The sequence below is a fragment of the Carlito syrichta genome, unplaced genomic scaffold (assembly GCF_000164805.1).
Source record: "Carlito syrichta isolate Samal-C Ts95f unplaced genomic scaffold, Tarsius_syrichta-2.0.1 Scaffold313872, whole genome shotgun sequence".
Lineage (NCBI taxonomy): Eukaryota > Metazoa > Chordata > Mammalia > Primates > Tarsiidae > Carlito > Carlito syrichta.
This window is the reverse complement of record NW_007257968.1, coordinates 397272-409600: the sequence shown is the minus strand read 5'-3', so window position 1 is coordinate 409600 and position 12329 is coordinate 397272. Positions and strand designations below refer to the sequence as shown.

Here is a 12329-nt window from a genome sequence, read left to right as displayed (position 1 = left end):
AAAAAAAAAAAAAAAAAAATTTGTATCAGGTGTCCAACAATAGATGAATATATGAAGAAAATGTTGGCCTCTCTCTGTCTTCTCTGCACTGGGGAGCAGCTCTCCTGCCACAGTCCCTCATTCAGATGTACGCCTGCTCCACGTTTGTCTCTACCCCCTCCTTGGTCAAGAGTACCTCTCAGCTGCTAAGCCAACCACTGACGGCAGTGGTGCTGAACCGACCAGAGACACTACCAGATGAGAGCCTCAGCAGCTTGGCAGTCTCGCATCCCCTTACCTCACTTGTCCCTAGCCGCAGCTTCCAAACCAGCACCATTTCAAGGGACATGGACACAGCAACCAAGTTCATTGGGGCTGAGGCTGCCACAGTTGGGGTGGCTGGCTCTGGGGCTGGGATTGGGGCTGTGTTTGGGAGCCTCATCATTGGTTATGCCAGGAACTCTTCTCTGAACAACAGCTCTTCTTCTACACCATTCTGGGCTTTGCCCTCTTGGGGCTCTTTTGCCTGATGGTAACCTTTCTCATCCTCTTTGCCATGTGAAGGAGCTGTCTCCATATCCCATCGTTCTTTCTCCCACGTCTTGTCTGCCCTGTGTGTCCTTTTTTCTGTAGCTCCCCAGGCAGCCTGGGGAAACTGGTTGGCTTAGGGTTTGACAGAGGGAAGATAAATAAATACTGTATTAATAAGAAAAAAAAAGAAAATGTTTATACTTATCATGGAATATTATTCAGCTGTGGTAGCCATGATCGTGCCACTGTACTCCATCCTGGGTGACAGAGTGAGACTCCAACTCAAAAAAAGAAAAAAAAAAAGAAAAAGGCAGGATTTATATCAATATGTCAACATTTGGTAGTTGGATTACCAATATTTTTATTTTCTTCCATATATTTCATGCTTTTCTATATTTGAGGAGTTTGGGCTATGTGTAAATTTTACATGTGTAATCAGAAAAAAATAAACCTGGCTTAAAAAGAAGGGAATTTCATGTTCTATCAAGAAGTATCAGTTGTGACTGATTAAAGAGACTTGATACAGTCAAATGAGCAAGATAAAATAAAATGAAAAGGAAATTATACTTCAATGAAAGGAACACATTCAGTAAGCACTGGAAATCAATAAGGTGAGCCAAGTCAGCTCTAATATCTCTTCTGTGACATACTCATGCTCATGTCAATCAAACATCTTCTGAAACTACCCCCATTCTCCTCTTGCCAGCCTCAGAATCACCATTTCCAGGTCCTTCCTCAATGTCGTTTTAAAAAATCAATTCTGGCCGGGCACTGTGGCTTACACCAACCAGCACTTTGGGAGGCCATGAGTTTAAGACCAGCCTGGGAAACATAGGGAGACCTCATTTCTACAAAATAAAAAATTTTAAAAATTGGCAAGTGCCTGTAGTCCTAGCTACTTGGGAGGCTGTAGAGGAAGGATCTCCTGAGCCCAGGAGGTCGAGGCTGCAGTGAGCCATGATAGCCATTGCACACCAGCCTGGATGACAGAGGGAGACTATGACTCAAAAAAAAAAAATTTCTTATTTATTTATTTATTTATTTTTATTTATTTATTTTTGAGTTGGAGTCTCACTCTGTTGCCCAGACTGGAGTGCAGTGGCCACTCCCAGTCACTGCAGCCTCGACCTGCTGGGCTCCTGAGATCCTTCCACCTCAGCCTTCCGAGTAGCCGGAATTACAGGCATGCGCTACCATGCCCGGCTGATTTTTTTTAATTTTTTTATTGTAGAGATGAGGTCTCGCCAAGTTGCCCCGGCGGGTCTCAAACCCGTGGGCTCAGGCAAAAAAAAATCAATTTCATGGATTCCTCCAGACTTTCCCTTAGTGCACATTCTGCCCAAATGCCCAAACAATCTTCTTATTCCTGAATGAACGGCAGCCTGGGGCCTTAAACACCCTTTTGCACACACCTTTTTCTTGGATCTCAGCATGGCCTCAGGACTCCAGCTATCTTTCCTTTCAGCCTTGAGGCCCCAAAGTCTTCTGTCTTTCTCTCTGTGTGCCGTATCTTTCAGAATTCCTGTCTTAAAAATGTTCTCAGGAGCCGGGCTCGGTGGCTCAGCCTGTAATCCCAGCACTTTGGGAGGCTGAGGTGAGTGGATTGCCTGAGCTCGCGGGTTCGAGACCCGCCTGGGCAGCGAGACTCATCTCTACAATAAATAAAAAAATCAGCCAGGCGTGGTAGTGCATGCCTGTAATTCCGGCTACTTGGAAGGCTGAGGCGGAAAGAACGCCGGAGCCCAGCAGGTCAAGGCTGCGGTGGCCGGGAGCGGCCATTGCACTCCTGTCTGGGTAACAGAGTGAGACTCCAACTCAAAAAAAAAAAAAAAAAATGTTCTCAGGCTTTGCTGGGTGCTGTGAGCTTAGACCTTGGGACTCTGCCTGTTCCAGCTCCTCAAGCCTGAGGCTATTTGTTCCCTCACCACAAGCTTGGTCACTCCCGACTGATGTAGCTTTGGCCTCATGACCCAGTGGGGCTTAGAATTCAGTCTTGCAGAAACGGTACTTTCATATACTACTGACATGTACAACCTTTCAGAAAAGCCATTTGGCATTGTGAACCAAGGTCCTGAAAATGTTCACACCCTTGAAAGTCTAACCTTATCATTCCGTTTCCAGAACCACTTTAGATGAATGGGCAAGGATTTATGCAGAAATATTAATCACCTAACAATTTAAATTAGCAAGTCAACATCAGCTACCTAGAAAGTCCCAGAATAGAAGACTGATCAGGTAAACTATGACATGAGCCTATTACGGACAGTTAGGCAGCCATTAATATGTCTGTGAAGTAGTATTAATGGCATGGAAAAATACTCTGGATCTAAATTGTGTAAACAGTATAATTTCAAGTGAAATTTAAAAAGATATAGAAGAAAAATTGGGGGAAAATTGCCAAATTATTAATAGTTTGCCTCTGGATAGGGAGATTAAGGACACTTCCCCTCCCTCTTTGTCTTTATACTTGTACTTTTCAAGTATCCTATAGATCACTTTTAAAATCTAGAGAAGACTTTTTTTTTTTTTTTTTTTGAGTTGGAGTCTCACTCTGTCACCCAGACTGAAGTGCAGTGGCCACTCCCTGCCACTGCAGCCTCGACCTGCTGGGGCTCCGGCGATCCTTCCAGCTCAGCCTTCCAAGTAGCTGGAATTACAGGCATGCGCTACCACGCCCGGCTGATTTTTTGATTTATTGTAGAGATGAGGTCTCGCCAAGTTGCCCAGGCGGGTCTCGAACCCACGGGCTCAGGCAATCCACTCACCTCAGCCTCCCAAAGGTGTGGGATTACAGGCTAAGCCACCGAGCCAGGCTTGAGAAGACTTCTAAATAATCCCCACATATAAGGCCGGCGGTGGTGGGATCATGCCTATAATCCCAGCACTTTGAGAGGCCTGGGTGAGAGAATTGATAGAGCCCAGGAGTTTGAGACCAGCCTGGGCAACATAGTGAGATCTTGTAATAAATTAAAACAAAATTAACCAATCCTACTTGGGAGGCTGAGGTGGAAGGATTGCCTGAGCCCAGGAGGTCGAGGCTGTGGTAAGCTGTGATTGTGCTACTGCACTTTGGCCTAGGTGACAATTAGACCCTAACTCAAAAACTACAACTACAAAATAATTCCCACACACAAAAGAAGAAACAATCAAATCACAGTTGGACTTGGTGCTCTCGTCATAACTGCTGGGCTTCTGTGTACATCAGAGTGGCCCATGAGAACCTGGCCTGTGTTTCATCTTTTTTGTTGCTGTGTGAGAGCTTCTATTCATGTTGGGCTGGGGCGGAAGGCAGAGGACCCTTTAGGTTTTTGATCTCTGTGCTCTTCATGGTGGAGCTCTAATATGGAGGAAATGGGCAAGAAAATTCTGTTTAGGGGGGTGTTAGTGTTTATGAAAAGACTTTGGGGCCAGGCTCGGTGGCTCAGCCTGTAATCCCAGCACTTTGGGAGGCCGAGGTGAGTGGATTGCTTGAGCCCATGGGTTCAAGACCCGCCTGGGCAACTTGGCGAGACCTTATCTCTTCAATGAATCAAAAATTAGCCAGGCTTGGTAGCGCATGCCTGTAGTTCCAGCTACTTGGAAGGCTGAGGCGGAAGGATCTCCTCAGCCCGGCAAGTTGAGCTATGTAGCCATGATAGTGCCACTGAAGTGCCGTCTAGGCGACAAAGGGAGACTCAACTCAAAAAAAAAAAAAAATGAAAAGACTTTGGGGTTGTTCTCAGGGACTGGATGGAGGGACAGCCTTTTCAATGAGAAGCTGCCGTCTAAACTCAGCTCCTGCTTTCGATGGAAAAGGCTGGGTAAATGTCTGAAAGGCCTGGGAGCCAAGAACACAGGTCCTGGGAGCCCAAGATGGGCCCCCAAGCTCATGGATAATGCTGTGTTCCTCTGAGGGCCTCAACTGACCTGGGCAGGGGACAGTGGCATGAAGTTGCCCTTTAGCCACAGACCATGTGGCAGGGAGGAAAACTTGCAGCTGCAACAGGAGACTCAAGAGTCCCATCTCCCACTGAGAGTGAAGTGTGATAGACTTCCTTGGTGACATATTCCTCTGTGATGGCAGCCAGCCCTCCTGCCTAACTTCTATAGATCAACATTTACCCTGGTGCCCACCGTCTCTAGATGGTGCCTATAACTATTTTGCCATTTTGTATATCATCAGCTATCCGGTCATACTTCTCAAGTCCATCCCTACAATAGAGTTACATTCTCCAACTCTTATGCTTCGAGCATTTCCCCCTTTCTTTCCATTCAAACCACAGTCTTCCTAGTCACAGTAACAAGAAATTCAGGGCCTCCTTCCCAAGTCATGAGTTATGACCATCCAATCGACCATATGAATCTTGACCAGATCTGTGGGTCAGGGAATTGGAACAGGAAGTAATCTGTAGGTGTTCTCCCAGGGACAAATAAGAGCCACTTTGGGTTTCCTCCAGGTCTCTGGTGGCAGGTGGTCAGAACTGTGCCAGCTTGTCTAGCAACATTATACATTTTGTTCAGGATGGTGGGTGGGTGCCATTAGCTGGTCTGGGTGGGCAGAGAGGCCCCTCTTCCTGGATGCCCTGGCATATGGGAATTGGTGAGACTGCAGAGGTGTGACCAGGAACAGCAGAGAAGACAGTCCCAAACATGGAAGGGAAGGAGGGACTGGAGAGGAGAGAAAATTTCCACTTGGCTTTTTGAGCTTCTTGCAGGTCCCCAGAGCACAGCAACTTGGCAGCTGAGTGCCCCATCCCTAGTCTTTCTTCATGAATTTTTCATTTCAGGCAAACAGCCCTTATCTCTCACTGGAGCTGCTTTGGGAGCCTGCTTTCCCATCAGCTGGAGACTGGGAAGATGAAGGGTTGCATTAAGGCAGGAATTAACCATCCCTTGAGAAAGAAATGGCACTCTGTGCCCTTGAAAGGACAGTCCCTCCCCCATCGCTCTTTACTGTAGGCCTCTGTCAAACACTGGGTTGCTGTTTTTATTGAGATATTGTTGAGGGCTGAGAGAGAAAGACTTCAGGAGCAGTTACTGTGGTGTTGTCTGGAGGGTGAGGTCTTTCCTGCTGCCAGGCACTGGACCTAAGGGGCCTTCGCAGCAGGAAAGAGGAGCTAGAAGGAACTTAGTCTCTCACAATCAAGATTTCCAGGAGTCCAGATATCTAGGGGCACTCCTGAGAAATGGAGGGAGTTAAGAATGTCATCTCTCCCAGCTCCCATTTCCTGGGCCCAGAGCAAGAGAAGCTACTGCTCTATACTTCTGCAGGCCATATCCCTTCCCATGGGGAGTTAGGAAGTAAGGAACCAGGGAGTTCATACACCCACCCTAGACTAGGCTGCGTGTACCAGTACCCCAAAATTCCCGTCCCAATGACAGCAAACCCGCTTCCAGGCCTGCAGGGGCATCTTCTCTTGGTCCCTCTTTCCAAGGGTGGACCTTACTACCAGTGTTCACACCAAAGGTCCTAGGAGGGGCCAAGAAATGACTGTTTTCAGGGTTATGAGGGGCGTGGTTGTATCTGAGCTTGGATGTATGACCAGAAGTCTCCACAGGCATATGAGGTCTGACAACTAGGTTCATGAACCTTCCTAAAAAAAAGTGCTACACACCTCATTGTTGAATATCACTACGGTCATCTTCAAAGTACTCCCCTTGGGAAGCTATGCGCCCATGCCAGTGCCTAGTCCACCTATCAAAGCAATTTTGGAACCCTTTTTCTGGAATGGCCATCAAAGCTGTTATTGTCATATTACTCTTGATGTCCTGAATATCATCAAATGTCTTCCTTTCAATATTTCCTTTATCTTCAGGTTAAAAAAAAAATCCAAAGGGGATTTTTTCGAAGGTGACCACAGTGATATTCAGCAATGATGTATGCAGCACTTTTTCTAGGATGAGTTCTTTAACTTCATTGTCAGACCCCATACATGTGAGGCCCCTCATAATCTGAGAGGATGGGTGTAGGTGGGTGGGAAGCGATGGGACCAAGGGCCAGCAGTGGAGACCCAGGGGCATGGATCTCCAAGGAGTCTGAAAATCCTAAATGTCAACCTGGTCTTTTATCTGTGTCAAGGTGGAAGAATGGAACATACTTCATTAAACAGTTGACTAGCTTGATTTAACAACTGCAAAGTATTTAGACATAGAGTATGTGAGCCTCCATCTGTTCTCTTGCCTGAGACCCCACAAATGTTGGGCCTAAAATTTGGAAGGGGGTTACTAGGGAGTCCTAGTCCTGGGGTCCCTAGTGCCCGGGGAAGAGGACTGTGAGCTGCAGGAAGCAAGTCAGACCTGGCGAACTAGAGTTTTAATCACGGTGCCCTCTCGGTTTATTTTTTTTTTTATTATTCCGTCGCTTTTAGGACAGTCTGGCTGAAAAGTTCGGATGGGTTTTGCAGCGCAGCAACATGGCAGCGATAATTGGAGGTAGTCGAAGAGAGAGCAGCGCCACCCTGAGGCCGTTATGGGAATAGCAGCAGGAATCGGAACGAGCCCCAAGTCTGCCTCTCAGGAGCATGATGGGCGAGGCAGGCCCTCCGCGTTTCAACGGTCATGGCTACGTGGGAGATTCTACTTTGTACCTTCTTACCCAAGATAGCATTTCCCTGTAGAAGCCTCCCAAGGAACTTTCAGATGTTTGCTAACTGTGCGAAGCAATCCTTAGAGATTCTGAGGTATCCAGTCCCCAGCTTCCCTGTGTTCACTGCACCCTCCCCATCCCCAGAAACCCCACCACCGCTGCACCAAGCACCAAAGTGACTTGGAGATGAAGAAAGGGAGTTAGCCACGAGCAGTTTGGAAGAGCTAACCAGGGGGCAGCCTCTCAAGCAGAAAGCACGTGCTTCTGGAGGGGGTTAAATAGGTTTGTTGCCCCCTTTCACTTTGCATTATTTTACCATTGCTTAAAATCCGAATTAACAGTGTGAAAAAAAATTCAATGCCTACTTACTGTATTTCCTGACACTGCCTGCATATGAACCCTGACAGGTAGAGATTTCTATGGAACCCATTTTACAGACAAGAAAACTGAGTCCCAAGGAGGTTAATGACATGCTCAAGGTCATGCAGTAACGAAGAACATTGCTGGGTTTGATTTTTTTCATTGTACTGCTCTGCCTTCTGCAAGTGTCTCTGGAGGATTCAAATCCCTGAACTGGAGCATAGTGTTCTTTTTTCTCTTTCTTTTTCTTTTTTTCAAGGCTAGAATATATAGTTTATTTGAAGTAAATTAGAGAGAGCAAAAGAAGATTCACCTCCCCAAGGTGGGAAAGGAGGCCAAAGCCAGGCAGCATGCTAACAGCCATAGTTCAAAGAGCATACAGCCACACCAGAGTCTAGCAAGGCAATGGCTGGTGTTCTTTTTCTGTAGATCTTAGAATGTTTTCTTACTGTGCGACTCAAGTTGAAAAATCAATCTGTATTCACTGTAACTAGTCAAATATCTCCAACCCCATCTCCTGAAGTGAGCAATATTTATAGTTTGGAAGTCAGGTGCGGATGGTTCATGCCTGTTGGAAGACCGAGGCAAGAGGATCGCTTGAGCCCAGGAGCTCAAGACCAGCCTATGTAACATAGCAAGACCCTGTCTCTAAAAAAAATGTAAAACTTAGCCGAGCATAGTGGTATGTGCCTGTAGTCCCAGCTAATCTGGAGCTGAAATGAAAGGATTGTCTGAGCCCAGAGAGCGAAACTGAGGTGAGCCCTGATGATGCCACTGCACTTCAGCCTGGGCAACAGAGTGAGACCCCAACTTAAAAAAAAAAAGTTTTGTGAGTTTTTTTCCTATTATTTTCCCTATGGAGATACAGATTCATAAAAATACATAGAGGCATTCTGTATTTTCATTTTTAAATTTTTCATCAAAAGCAAGAATCACATTATATAGTTAGTTTGTGACCTACTTTCTCACTTAACAATATATCATGATCATCTTGACAAGTAATATTGATCCATCACACTTCCAACCTCAGTCCAACACTTTATAGTACAAACATGCCCTGGATTCAACCACTCCCCTATTGGTGGACATTCTAGTTGTTTCTAGTGATTTTTTGCTGTTGCTAGTAAATATAGTCTTAGAAACTAGTGCTTTACTTTTAAGGGAGACAGTCCTAAAAGTAGGATCATTAAATCAAAGGATAAGCACATTAAAACTGGATACACACTAACTTTTCAACAATAGGAGATTGATCAAGCACATCCCACACGATGGAACACCCATTTCATAAACTGACAATTTTTAATTGACTCAGAAACATTTATCAGAAATTATTTAAAGAAAAACCATGTTATGCAACAGCATATATAGTATTACCTTATCTTGTAAAACATATATGCAGCCGGGCTCAGTGGCTCAGCCTGTAATCCCGCGCTCTGGGAGGCTGAGGTGAGTGGATTGCCTGAGCCCGCGGATTCAAGACCCATCTGGGCAACTTGGCAAGACCTCATCTCTACAATAAATCGAAAAATTAGCCGGGCGTGGTAGTGCGTGCCTGTGGTTCCAGCTACTTGGAAGGCTGAAGTGGAAGGATCGCCGGTGATAGAGTGAAACTCCAACTCAAAGCAAAACAAAACAAAACAAGCATATATACATGGAATAAAAGATTGTGAGAAATAATAAACACTGAAATATTAATAGTGGTTATTTCTGAGGGACGGAGTGACAGGTAACTTTTAATTTTGCCTTGTCTAAATTTTCTAACTGCTTGTGCAATAACATGTTAGGCTTTCTTGGGCTGCAGGAGGCAGAGACCAACTCAGATGCCTTACCTGGCAAGGGTGAGGTCATTTTAAGGTTCCATATGGAGGTGAGGACACCAGGTGTCCTGGAGGCTGGTAACTTATTTGGGGTAATGACAGTTCTGGCAGCTTGCCAGCCCCCTGGGAGCAGCCGGGTAGGCGTCTCCTCACCCTTCAAGGGCAACGGAACTCCTCCTGCTCTGAGGGGCGCCATCACAAGCGTGCCTTAGCCCACTTTTGCCTGGTTTCTGCTTCACCCATGAGTCTCTGTTTCTCTAGCTTCTCTCAAAGCCTGTCTCTGCTTATTGCCTCCTTTCTCTGGATCTCTTAGTTTCAGCCACTCTCTACACCCGTGTCCCCCTTCTCTGAGGGTCTTGCATTTTCTTCAAAACCCCCATAAAAACTATCTGATTGGGTGGTCAAAGTATTGGGAGGGGAGAAAAACAAAGTATTTCGTGCAACCATTGGGCATTGTTCTGACACCAGGCCACGTCAGAGGAACTTGGTTGGCCTGCAGGTGGCGGCCTCTGTTTCTGCTAAAAACCCTCAATCCAGGTGGTGAGATTATGATGTATGCCAGTTATCTACTGCTCCCACCTGTACTGTGCTATGTCTGCCGCAACAAAGTACTACCAGCTGGGTGGCTTACACCACAGGAATGTATCGTTTCACAGTTTTGAAGGCTAGAAGTCTAAGACCAGCATGTCGCAGGATTGGCCCCTTCTGCGGTCTGTGAGAGAGAATCTGCTCCATGCCTCTCCCCTTCTGGTGGTTTGCTGGTAACCTTCAGTTCCTTGGCTTATGGAAGCATCACCCTATCTCTGCCTTCATTTCACATGACCTGCTCCCTGGGTGCGTGTCTGTCTCCATGTCCAAATTCTCCTTTTAGTAAAGATGGCAGCCAGTTTGAATTAGGGATTAGGAGGCATTTACATCAAGCAGCACTGCTTTGACCACTATGAAATTCTAAGATTAGCCTGCCTGCTTATTTGATAGTAATTTAGAATTTATTTCATCACTACCTCCTGCAAACTGAATACGCTAATGTATATAATTATAAATGTATGTCAGCTGATAGCCTTGTTATTAAATGCAATTAAAATCAGCCTTATGATTTCTCAAATTTAATCTCCTTCTAAACCATACCACACACCCCAGACAGAAAGACCTAGGGCAGGCCCAGCCCCACAAGAAGGAGTTCTGCCACAGGACTCTTGTCTCTCTGAACTCTGAACTAGAAAATGGCTATGAGGAATCTTGTTGAATAATATTTCTGGTGTAAACTTGCCTCCATTCTCTGGCCCAAGATCCCAGCCTCCACTTATGGTGTTGTTCCCATGGGAAAACACATTCCAAATTCCACACAGCCGATTCGTGTATGAACTTTCTCTGGAGGTTAGTGACTGCTGGAATGTGTTCTCTTATAGCTCAGTCACCTGATGGCTTCTCACGAGTCCTATCCCCATCCCCCTCCTCACCTCCCACCTCCCCATACACACCCTCAATCTCTATGAGGTTCCTCTACTGTGAAGCCTCAACCAGATGTTCTCTCTCCCTCCTGTGAGCCTCTTGGATCTTTTAGCGGGGAGCTACAGTGCTCACTTGGCTTTACCTGGGTTATAGAAAGTTGTGCATGCGAGTCCTGACCCTCTTACAGGATCTTAGGATCTTTGAGGGGGAAGCTGTATTTTCCACATCTTTTCATCCTTCCAGGAAGAGTATGAAGTGTGTAGCATTTATGAAGCACCTGCTACATGCCAGGCTCTGAAAAAGCGCTTTCTAGCATACATTCTTTTTTTTCTTTAATGTATCTATCCCCCAACTCCTAGACCAGGACCTGGCATATCGCAGATGCTCAGGAGATCATTCTGACAATGATTTCAAATTCCTGCATTAACAGCCTCCTTTCCCTCAGAGTCCTGGCACCTGCGTGTGGTCTCCCAAGCTCCCTGACTCATGGGTGTTACTTACACTGCCCTTAGTTCCCTCCAGGCTAAAGGAAATGGGCAGGTGACAGGATTAGCAACCTGGGAACAGTTGTCTGGTGTCTGAGGGAAAGCCAGCCTTCTCCTCTCCACCTCGCCTCCCAGCAGATGAGAGTTCGCTGGCTCCCTTGCTCCAACAAGAGCAGGAACAGATTGGCTCCCCAGGACTCACAATGTGAGAACATGTGCAATGGATAGAAAGCTCAGGCCACACACTCAGGTGCACGTGAGGCTCAGCTTTGTTCTTCATAAGTCAGCTAGTCTGCTAAGTTGAGGGGACCATCACCAACCCAGTTCTTGGATGTGTCTTCCCTACTCCCCCCAGCCCCATGGTTGTTATCTGGTTCTCAAATCTTAGTCTGTGTCCAAGGCCTTTTATCACTGGAGAGATGTCCACATGGTTACTACTGAGACATCTATAATCCCTGCTTCATGGCCCCCAGACCCAGAATCTCTGCAAATGCTATCTAAGCAAGCCCTTCCCACCTCCCGCATCCCACCCCCGACACTCTGCTGCCATTCTTCTCTGGGGTCTTATTTATGGCTTCTGGGGTCTACCAAGTAGCCAGGCCAGGTCTGCTCTGCTCCTGGGACCCATGACCTTTCCTTCATCCTGGCCTCCGGGGCAAAGGGCGACCCTGCGTCCTTCACTTTCCTCCAAGACATTTTGTCTTCTCCAGGAAATCCTCTCCACAGAGGGAGCATTAGATCAGACCTATGAAAACAGTCCAGAAAGGGAGCTAGTATTCAGTGGGCAACTTTCATCTTCTGCCCTGTCACAGCCCTGCCCAGAGACAATGAGCACAGAGCCTACTACCTGTACATGTGGAAGGATAAAAAAGAGAAAAATACAAAAAGAAGGGGGAAATCTCATATATGAATATGTCAAGATATTTATTCCAACCAGACAAATACCATGTGGATTGCCTTCCACCCCAGCCTGTCCATCTACTGATAGCAAACTCACCTTGTTTAGGGTGAAGAAGGAGCTCAGACCAGGTGGGCTGGCACCTTCCGAGGGACTTCATGTCCTACTGCTGTCTGTCCTCTCCACAGCCCAGTTGTCATCATTTCCTGGTCACCACAATGGTTTTGGCAAACAAATTAACT

The 12329-nt window shown here is 46.4% G+C and overlaps 1 pseudogene across 1 annotated transcript; it reads left to right on the top strand.

Annotated features, from left to right (window-relative positions):
• Positions 1–71: 71 nt before the first annotated feature.
• LOC103273190 lies at positions 72–697 on the top strand (annotated as a pseudogene). Its single transcript, XR_002482686.1, has one exon. The product of XR_002482686.1 is annotated as an ATP synthase F(0) complex subunit C2, mitochondrial pseudogene (transcript).
• The last annotated feature ends 11632 nt before the right edge of the window (positions 698–12329 follow it).